Below are 11,327 nucleotides of genomic sequence, written 5' to 3'. Positions count from 1 at the left end.
TTTTTTTTTTGCGGTACGCGGGCCTCTCACTGTCGTGGCCTCTCCCATTGCGGAGCACAGGCTCCGGCCGGACACGCAGGCTCAGTGGCCATGGCTCACGGGCCCAGCCGCTCCGCGGCATGTGGGATCTTCCCGGACTGGCTCACGAACCCGTGTCCCCTGCATCGGCAGGCGGACTCTCAACCACTGCGCCACTAGGGAAGCGCCACCAGGGAAGCGCCACCAGGGAAGCCCCACCAGGGCTGTTATAAAAACTTTTCCTTTACCTGGAAGGCCCTTTCCCCAACAAAAATATATTTGGTCTCATACTCAGTCAACAAATATTATAAGAACCTTCTAGGTTCCAAGCATTGCATTCTGGATATGATGGATATAAATAAGTCAGGGTTCACATGTTCAAGGAATTTATAATTTAGTAGGGAAGACAGACAAGTAATATGTTGAAACAGAAGGTGCATGAGATGAGCACGGAGTCTGTGGGAGGTCATGGGGGTGGGAGGGGTGGGAGGTGGGGAAGCCCAGAACTGGCAAATCAAGACAAGGATCCAACAGTTAAAATAAACAAACAGGATATCAACTAGAATTCACCTGAGGAGTTGCTGAGTAAAATGATAAAGGTAATAAAAACTACCATCATTTATTGAGTCTCCATTAAGTTCAGGGTCTTTTTACATACAGTATCTGAAATGTCACATTTTATAGTACCCATTTTCCAAATTAGGAAACTGAGACTCAAGAACTTGCTCAAGCCCACATAACAAATGATTGCCCGGGCTGGGGTCAGGATATATCTGCCACCAAAGTTACTACATACCTTGTAAATACAAGGTTAGTTCTTGATTAATATATCAGTTCTTTATGACTACCCACTTCTCTGATATTCCACTATCCCTCCAGACCTAATTCCAACCTAATTCATTCATCAATTCAAGGAACTCTCTGAGGTCATGATGCATCGAAAAATACCAATGGCATGGCAAAGTTTGTGATGTCTTTTTCTTTGTTCACACATAGAAGTAACAATGCATCTTCAAGTTGGTGGCATCTGAAATTCCTTAAATATGCAGTATTGTGCTTATGTTATATTGCTTAATTTCTGTCTTCCCCAAATAGACTATAAGCTCCAAGAGGGCAGGACTTTTGCCTTTCTTCTTCATTTTTGTACCCCTATCATCTGGAATGTTGCTGAATAAATTAATGACTGATTAGATACTGAGTGTCTACTAATTATCAGTGGCTCTGTGAAGTGCTGGATGTGGAGTCAGGAACAAAGTAGACATGGCCTTTGCTCTTCTGGAGAAGATGCAAATTAAACAAACAAGTGAACACATAAGCACATAACTAAATGTGCAGTGTTATGTGGTAAATTGAGAGAAGTGAAAATGTCGCAGGTGCTGTGGAGAAAATAAATGGGATGTTCTCCAAATTTAGACTGGAAAGTCAGGGATGCCCACTACAAGCTGATATCAAAAGGTGAAGGCAACAAGTCCAAGAATCCATACTACTGTGCTACCTGACATGTGTAATAGCTAATTGTCTCCCCTCTTGCAACAACATGTGACGCTTATTGTATCTGCATGCGTTTTTAGTTATGTTTTTGAAGATATCCTTTCTGTCCACCTAGATTACAAATGCATTCATACCTCTGGTGGAATAGAAAGAACACTGGGTTAGGAGATTTTGGTAGTAGTTCTAGCTTTGCCCCTATTTTACAAATTGAGAAAGTTATTTAAACTTTCCAGTCCTCAATATCCTTACCTATAAAATTAGGAGGTTATATTAAATAATCTCTAAGGTGTCATTGAGCTTTAACATTTAAATTCTATAATTATCAGCTTATTTTAAGAAGCAGTTCTTGAGGATCTACTATGTGCTAAACTCCTAAACTTTCTGCTGAAAGACACGATCCATTCATTCAAGGTGCTTATGATCTTGAAGAGGAGACGGACACGCTGATGGCTTCAATATAGAGCAACAAAGAATTTCCTCTGCTTCTGAACTTTCAACTACTGTCATTGTCCTTCCTAGGTGTGAGCAGACATTCTCCCTCTTACTAAAGACATTTAACTCTGCCTGCCGCCAACAGACGGGGCAAGTGGTCACATCAACTAGACCCTGTTGCATTGGACTTGAGAGCTAGTGAATGAGAGGGAGCTTTGAGGATCTAAGTTTTGTAAGAAAATAAGCATCTGTATGCCAGGGTAACGTGGGAATTGAAAGTAAGGGTCATTTTGTTCCACCTGGTTGGGGATGGGAGTGAGGTTGCTATGGGGTGGGCCAAAGATGCTATTGAGGGAAATTTCATAGGGCATTGATGTCTCAGTTGAATTTTGAAGGAAGAATAATTAAGCAGGTATATTAGTTGGGATACCTTCAACTGCAAAATACAGACTAGCCATTTGAAGATGGATTTGATAAGAAATGCAATCATTATTCCACATAATATAAATTGCAGGGGCAGGAAAATTCCAGGTTTGGTGCCATGGTTCAAAACGTCATTGAGAACTCCATCTCTTTCTTGCGTCTTGGCTTTGGTCCTCCTCAGAATATTGCTTTCTGGTCTTCAGCTTTTTCCTTCATGATTGCAAGATGGCTGCCTAATCCCTCAGCATTTTTTTTAAACAATTGTATCTTAAAAAGCTGAAAGGGGGTAACTTTTCTCAAAATCCTTTTCATCAAGGAGAAGAACCATGTTCTTTTGCCCTGTTTCCCCTGTTTCTTACCCCAGTCTCAGCAGACTTCCCTTCAGGTCACAGTGGCCATGGCTGGTGCTGTAAACACAAGGGAGGCTGGGAAAGCATGTACCTGGCATTTTCATTCTCCATGTTGCATGGCAGATTCTGTCTGCTGGGAGGAAATGTGCGTGTGAAGGGGGAGTGGGGAAGCGGGGAATGGTGTGGTTGCTGGGTAAGCCTCCAACTATGTCTTCCAAACAGGAAAGGAAGGAGTGGGGAGTTGTTAATGGACCTCATACTCAGACCTGGGCACCACCCTTTGCTTTCTGAATTGTAGGCATTCAACTGATATTTGCTGATGGTGGGATCATTGTCATGGAAATGGAAAATCAGTGTCAAGTCAGGTAACTGAGTAGTAAAATCAGTTATTCTTTCCAGGCCATGACTGGATGAAAAAATTTTTAATTTTGTCACTTGAATGGGTGACTGTTGATATTCCTACTGGGTGGCTGAATTAAATTACTAATTCAACATCAGGAGAGGTAGTGGTGGTGTTTTTTTAAAAACCATGTCTAATTTGGCAACAGTTTTATAATCTAAAAGGAAATAGGGAAAAATATGAGTTCAGTGGAAAAAGACCAGATCCTAGGAAATGAAAATGTACCGAAAACACCATGTGTGGGGCTCCAATGAAAAAAAACAGAGTGCAAGATGGCCCCAGGGCTATGGAAAAAATTTAGTATGTCCTAATGATGTATTTAGTGTCTGTTGATTACACATGGAAACTCACAAGAAAAAGAAGCAGAAGAGGACACCAAAGTAGTGCATTTTAAAAAAATCAACTATATATACAAGCAGACATTAACATTTTTTTAAAAAAACTTCCTTTGCCTTTCTCACAAGTACAAACAAAACAGAAAGCCAGAAGGTTGTTTTCTGACTATAAAAACAGTAACAAGAATATTAAATAGAGAATGAAAGAAGACGCAAGTCATTGTGTTGGTAGGGTGTGGGTTATTTTAAATAATTCATATGAAGTAATGCAGAGAGACTGCAAAATTAGTATGAGCATGTCACAACACACTGATCCTTCAAAATAACTTCTCGCATGTCTTTTTAAGACTGCTAAACCCTTTTGCAGAATTGTGAGAGCTTGTCTGGAGAACAGAAAGCATTAGAGGTGAATAAGTTATGGGTTTATTTCCCATTGCTCTTTATTTGAAGAGATTGCTCCATTTTTAAATGGCTAGGACTATTTAGCTCCAACCATAATGTATTTCCAGTGGGTTTTTTTTTCTTTTATCTAGAGTTTTATTCTTTTGCTCCATTCCACCCTACTTTTCTTCTCATGAATGTGAAGACATGTAATAACTCAGGAAAAGGGGCTACAAAGGACCATGGGTGGTTGATTATTTCCAGTTTCATGGTGAAATGTTTCCAGTTTCATGGTGTTTACTATGAGGTGTCAAGCCAGGTACCACATTTCTGCTGTTAAGTTTTCTTTCCATCTAGACTAGATTCACAAGCTTTTTGAAGTTGTTATATGCTTTTGTTGACCAATTTTGTAACACCACTTGGAGTTCGTAGATTCGTCCAGGTCCTTGAAGGTAGCGATGCAATTTCTGCCCTCCTTTCAGTATCTAATAAGACCTGATGCAGTGTTCTTCCTCAGGAGTCCACGTTAGAGTTATGCAGGGATCTTTTACCTACACACAGGCGTCTACTTGCCTTAGTAGTGCGCCAAATCAGAAACTCTGCGGTTGGGCCTGGCAAAAACATACCTGAAAACACTTCTTTGAGTTATTGTGATGTACAGGTCTGGTTCAAACCATTAGACTGTTGGAAATAATAAGTTTACTCTCAAAAAAAGAGAGAAAAAAGAAAAGAAATGGAAAGAAAAGAAACAGAGAGAAAACAAAGGCTGCATAGACAGCCTTTGCATCTGACTACTGTGACAGCTAACCTGTATGGGAAAACTGGGAATTAGCAGAGTATAATGGTTAAGAGACCAACTCCTTGGATTCAAATTTCTGCTCTGTTGTGTGACCTGCATCAAATTAATTAACCACTCTGAGCCTCAGTTTAGTCATATTACAATGAGTATAATAATAATGCCTGTGGTAATTTGGGGATTTAATTATGTATTACATATAAGATTAAAAACGTATAAAGTATTTGCTGATATGCCGACATAAAGTGGTTGTTCAAACAATGTCAACTGTTAGTATTTCGGGCTGCTCAGAGGCTCAGATATGAAGTCAAATAATATCTTTGATAAAAAAATGAAAACATGAGTGATTGTAAATAAAGGCATGTTGTTTAATAGACACAACATTTTAAAGCCTGAGATCCATAGTAGGATTTTGTTTTAGGTCCTAGGTGTTATAAATTTGGGGTCCATATTTAATATAAATAATTATATTAGCATTTAGAATGCCAGAGTCCCTCTTAATTGTATTAGTAAAAGCCTAAGGTATCATAAAATGACATCTAGAAATTACTGGCTTGGTTTATTAAGGATGGTATTATTTCTGGTGGGTCATGAATATTTTGGGCTGCACTGTCCAACAAGAGGATTAAGAATGCATTTATGCATCAACAAGAAGGCAGGAGAAGAAAATGGCAATTCTTAAAGTTATTTGATAGAGATATTTCAGAACAAGCATTCAATAGTCATAGATAAAGTTAGATATTTGTCTTAGTTCTCTATATTCTGTACTTTAGAGGTTTTTTTTTTTTTTTTAATTACAAATGGAAGTGGAGCACAATAATCTTTAATAATCTTTTCAGTGCTTGGGAGTCTCCTATGGTTCTTAGTCTGGCCCCGAGTCAGACTCCCTTCTGGGGATGTGAGAATTCCACGTGAGTGATTTCTTTAGATAGTGATGCCATTTTGGGGTGGAGTTAGTAGAAATGCTGTAACAAAAATCTTTGCTCTTATCCCCAAATGTTTGGCATAGACAATGAGCCATCTGGTTCATCCAACAGACAGGAATCACCTGATACGTAAATTCTCTTTCAGTAGCCCTGATTTACCATTAGACAGCTTTGCCACTTTTGTTTGTAATAGACTGTAAGCTCCACATACAACAGGGCCAGGTGGTCCCCATGGTTCCTAGTATCAATATCATCAATGAGAGCATTACAGAATTTCAGAATTGAAAAGGGTCTTATGGTGGGCCAAATAATAGTCCCCCGACGGTGTTCACATCCTGATACCCGGAACGTGTGAATACCTTAACTTCACAAGGTAGAAGGGACTTTGCAAATTCGATTAAATTAAGAATCTTGAGATGACGAGATTATCCTGGATTGTTGGGTGGGCCCAATCTAATCATAAAGATTCTCATGAGAGAGGCAAAAGGACCAAAGTTGGTAGAAGGAATTGTGACGATATAAGCAGAGATTGGAGTGATGGAGCCATAAGCCAAGTAATGCCAGCAGCATCTAGAGTCTGGTAGAAGCAAGGAACCGACCCTGATGATACATTGATTTTATTTTATTTTATATTTTAAAATTTTATTGGATTATAGTTGATTTACAATGTCGTGTTAGTTTCAGGGGTACAGCAAAGTGATTCAGTTATACATACACCTATATTCATTCTTTTTCAGACTATTTTCTCATATAGTTTATCACAGAATATTGAGTAGAGTTCCCTGTGCTAGGTCCTTGTTTCAGGGGTACAGCAAAGTGATTCAGTTATACATACACCTATATTCATTCTTTTTCAGACTATTTTCTCATATAGTTTATCACAGAATATTGAGTAGAGTTCCCTGTGCTATACAGTAGGTCCTTGTTGGTTATCTATCTTATGTATAGTTGTGTGTGTATGTTAATCCCAAGCTCCTGATTTATCCCTCCCCAACCACGTTTCCCCTTGAGTAACCATAATTTTGTATTCGATACCTGAAAATCTGTTTCTGTTTTGTAAATAAGTTCATTTGTATCATTTTTTTAAAAATTAGATTCCACATGAGTGATATCATATGATATTTGTCTTTCTCTGTCTGACTTACTTCACTTGGTATGATAATCTCTAGGTCCATCCAAGTTGGCATTATTTCAGTTTTTTTATGACTGAGTAATATTCCATTGTGTGTATATGCACCACGTCTTCTCTATCCATTCCTCTGTTGGTGGACATTTAGTTTGCTTCCATCAAAAGTCTACAAACAATAGATGCTGGAGAGGGTGTGGAGAAAAGGGAACCCTCCTACACTGTTGGTGGGGATGTAAGTTGGTACAGCCACTATAGAGAACAGTATGGAGGTCCCTTAAAAAACTAAAAATAGAACTCCCATATGATCCAGCAATCCCACTCCTAAGCATATATCCAGAGAAAACCATAATTTAAAAAGACACATGCACCCCAATATTCATTGCAGCACAATTCACAATAGCCAAGACATGGGCACAACCTGGTGATACGTTGATTTTAGCCCTGTAAGACTCATTTTGAACTTGTGACCTCCAAAACCATATGATAATAAATTTGTGGGGTTTTTAAGCTACTAATTTGTGGTAATGTGTTAAAGCAATGATAGGCAACTAATACAGACTTCATAGAATCATCAAATTTTATTTTATTTTTTTGATTGAGTGATATGAGGCTCAGAGACCTTGGCCATTTATTTATTCACTCATTCAACAAAAATTTATTGAGCTGCTAACATCTGCCAGGCACTGTGAGCAATAGACATACATGATCCATGCAATGCCTTTCTGAACCTTTCTCCCAGGACCCTGGGCATCAGAATCTGGAGTGGAGAGACCCCCAGAGGAAAGATGTTTGGAGCTGATGAATACTGATGGTTGTAGGCCTGATCCCCAGAGATGCACTGTTTCCATTCCTTCCAGGGCCGTGGTAGTTTGGTTTTCTTTTGATTTTTTGAACTGCCCAGGACTTAACAAATGCCTTCATTTACACAAGTTGGCTAGAGTGAGTTTCTGTGGCTGTTACGCCAACCCTAATAAATTATCTAAATAAATAGTCAGCTGATAGTGACCTCTGATCATGTCAAAGGTTTGTGATGGTGTTTTAGACCAATAATTTATTTTTAACAAGCTCATTTGATTCTACAGAAATAGTCTTCAGGTCATCAGCCCACTGATGTTTCTTCCCCAACAAGCTAAGTCCACATCTTAATCTCAGCATTTGGGAAACATTTTTCTCTGTCTACGTGGAAAGAAAAATGTGAACCACAGACTGAATTTGCAGTTCTCTGATGTCTGAGCTGCTCCAATGTGTTATGGAAAGAATAAATATGAATTTCATAATAATTCCATGAATATTATCTACCACCAGCAAATAAGAAAATTGCCATTGCTGGATAACTTCTAAAATACTAGCCATGGAAGGGATGATGGCAGATGTTTAATATCTTAAATAAGTAGCTATCATCCTCCTCAAGGAACAGCAAGTTCTTCCAATAAAGAGAAAGGATAAGTCAGAGAGCAGAGGTACTGCCTACAGGGACTCAGACTATAAGGTTAAGCTTAATGATTTCAAGCACAGACCCTTGATGAATCTGGTCCTAGACACCCTGAGAATTCACTGTGTCTCCCCTTACAGAGCTTGCCAGACTCCAGTGATAGCAAGATTCAACAGATTGGTTAAGTGATTACACTTGAAGCCAGGCTTCACCATTTGATTTTCTTGATCAACTCATTAACCTTGTTAAACCTCAAGATCCTTGTGTAGAACGGAGTCACTTTGCTCTGCAGCAGAGATGAGCACAGCAGAGTAAATCAGCTGCACCTCAATAAAAAAAAAAAAGTGGGACCAGTAATAGCATCTTTGTTCTAGATGAATTATAAGGTTTATATGAAATAATATGTGGATGAAAGTCATAGAGATGTTCACAAATAGTCTGGTTCTCTTCTCTTCTGGGTTAAGACTGAACATTCTCACCCCTTGTGGAGTGAGGGTGATGACCAAGTGACTCACTTTGGCCAATGACATATGAGCAAAACTGACACGTCATTTCTGGGAGGAGCCCTCTCAGAGCCAGGATTAGATTCACTGGCTCATTGTCTTTTTCACCAACATCAGGCTTCAACATGATGACTTCTGCATCCTGTGGGGTCCTAGCCTGAAGGTGATGTGGTGCTCGTCCACCAGCAGACCTGAAATAACCTTTGTGGTTTTAAGCCACTGATATATTTTGGAGCTGTTTGTATCTATCAAACAAACTAGACTGCTTGGAATCCCAATGTGAAGCACTTAACACACAGTAACTTGTCAGGTTGGATGAGAGGTGAGGTCATGGGGGTAATTCATTTACTCATTTAACAGAAGTTTACTATCACATCTAGATGCTATGCAGGGTGGATATCATGGTGAAGGGGGAGACAGAGTCCTTGCCTTCATGGAGTTCACAATTATGCTGAGGCTGCTACCCTTCCAAAACTGAGAAGAACAATCAGAAAAGTTTCACAGCCCTGCCGGAGAGAAAAAACCGTGAAGTTGGGCTGGTCAAAACCCTTCATACAAAGACAGAAGGGCAAAGAATAGTTATCCCTACCCAAGAACCAAAGATTGGTTGGGAACAGTGGATGTAACCTGGTTGATACTGGTTCTGGGCATGCCTGAAGGTGTGATTCCTGCCTGGCTGTGGCACCGTTATCGATGCTTCTGCGCTGAGTTCCCTGACCCAACATGTCATGATTGCACCCAACAAAATGGCCCTCTTTAATGGAACCCATGCCCTGTTCACTCCACTCACATGAACTCACACTCTGCCTAGCCTCCACCATCCCACTAGACCAAAATAAAATTGAATGTTTCCCAGCCTGATTTACCATACATATACTCTGACTGTATTAGACCCACCTGAACTATAGCCTTTAGGGTAGCTTTCAGAAGAAGCTGAGAAACAACAAATCAAAAGGCTATTTACTTCCCTCCCTTTCTGGAAATGAATGGCATTTGGTCAACCATGGTGGTGATCCTCACTGGGTTCCTGGCAGCAGACCTGAGCTCTGTGATGTGGTCCCACCAAGGTGGGAAGGCAGAGGTCCCTGTTGCATTTCTGCCTGCTCCCACATGAGAAGGAGTGTTGGCAGTTCAGCACTTGGAAAGTCAAGGAAGAACACCCTTTCATATTGAATCTAATAGTCAGCACCTTGGGCTCAGCGGAGATGCCCCAGTCCTGGCCACTACCTAGCAGAGTGTTCTTCTGGGCACCTCACAGAGAGAGGGATAGGAAGGACTCTAAGGTAGTTGTTGATGATCTTCTTTATGCCCAGGAGTGGTTTGAAATGAAACATACACTTTTTCTGTGTTCTTGGAGTAGCTTAATCAGAATTGATGACGTCAGGAATAAAAACATCGTCTTGAGATTCATGTTGCTTCATTAGGAATCTTGGCCCTGCCGCTTACAAGGTGTGTGATCTTGAGTGAATTGTTTGGTCTCTCTGAACCCCAGTTTTCTTACCTGTAAAATGGTAATATTAACATCTTATAGGTGGTGTTCAAAGAATTAAATAATATATGTTAAGCAGTGTCTGGGGCATAGTGGACTCTTATTATGTGTTCATGCCTTTTCCTTTTTCCTTCTAAAGCAGGTATGACTAAGTACTTCTTTTTGCTCTTCTGTCTGTGGGAGAAAGCGTTACGCATCTTTGAGGGTTACAGTGCCCCTTCCATTGTATCCATCATATATTTATTTATCCTCCCAATAATGTTACGTGTAAGAACTATAATGATGCTCATTTTATAGATAAAGAAAGTGGAGTGCAAAGAGATTAAGCAACTTGATCAATGATCACAAAGATAGTACTTGTCACAGGTATGACTTGCACTCAAGTATTAGACCCCAAACCCCTTCCCTTTATAGTCCTTGATTTTTCTTTGAGATTTGCATGGAGTCTGACTTTGTTGTGGCCAAAGATTAAGCCATGTTTAGCACTATCTCTGTCTACTGGTCTTTATATTTCCATTGTTATCAGAAACAACTTGATATAAGGTCAACCTTAGGCATGTTGAGCCTTCATCGGGGAAGGGACAGTTGCATAAGTGTTAGGTTGAGTGTGTAGGACTGGAACACCACATTTTAATCTCCGTAGCATCTCAGACTGGCAATCCAAAAGGGAAAAGAAGGTGTGCCTGCTATCTTTTCATCCCTTCCCCCAAACCCCACCCCCATCCTGGGGATGCTGATCTTCATGGACTACATCCCCCTTTGCAGGGTCACCTGGGAATGGTTGGGTTTCTCTACCAAAGATGATAGCTTGTCTCAAGCTATCATTCTCTTCTTCTGAGTTTCATTAATCATGCCATCTCCTCATTTTCGAGGGCCTATGAGGGTCAAGTTCTCAGGGTACTGCACAGCAGTGTAAATAATGCCTTATCAAACCTTCCTAAGTTTAGCCTAATATTCTGATGGGACCCTGAGTGACAATAAGTAATTCCAAATGGTACAAGGAAGATGTACCCTAGGTAGACGATGGCTGTCAATAATCGGTTTCCTTATCCATCACCAAACCAAAGTCCTCAATCACACAGTGTCCTCTTGGGACTCTCCTCTTTCAAGGATACCATCGGTGGTAACTTTAATTTGGTTTTCCCAATATAGAAAGTGTTGGGCTATGGCGATGTCACCATAGTAAATACACCTGTTTCACTACCCGGAGCCTTCTTTCCCT

This window comes from Lipotes vexillifer, unplaced genomic scaffold (assembly GCF_000442215.2).
Source record: "Lipotes vexillifer unplaced genomic scaffold, Lipotes_vexillifer_v1.1 scaffold440, whole genome shotgun sequence".
In the NCBI taxonomy this organism is placed as follows: domain Eukaryota; kingdom Metazoa; phylum Chordata; class Mammalia; order Artiodactyla; family Lipotidae; genus Lipotes; species Lipotes vexillifer.
The sequence above is the reverse complement of the archived record's forward strand: the minus strand, read 5'-3'. Positions refer to the sequence as shown.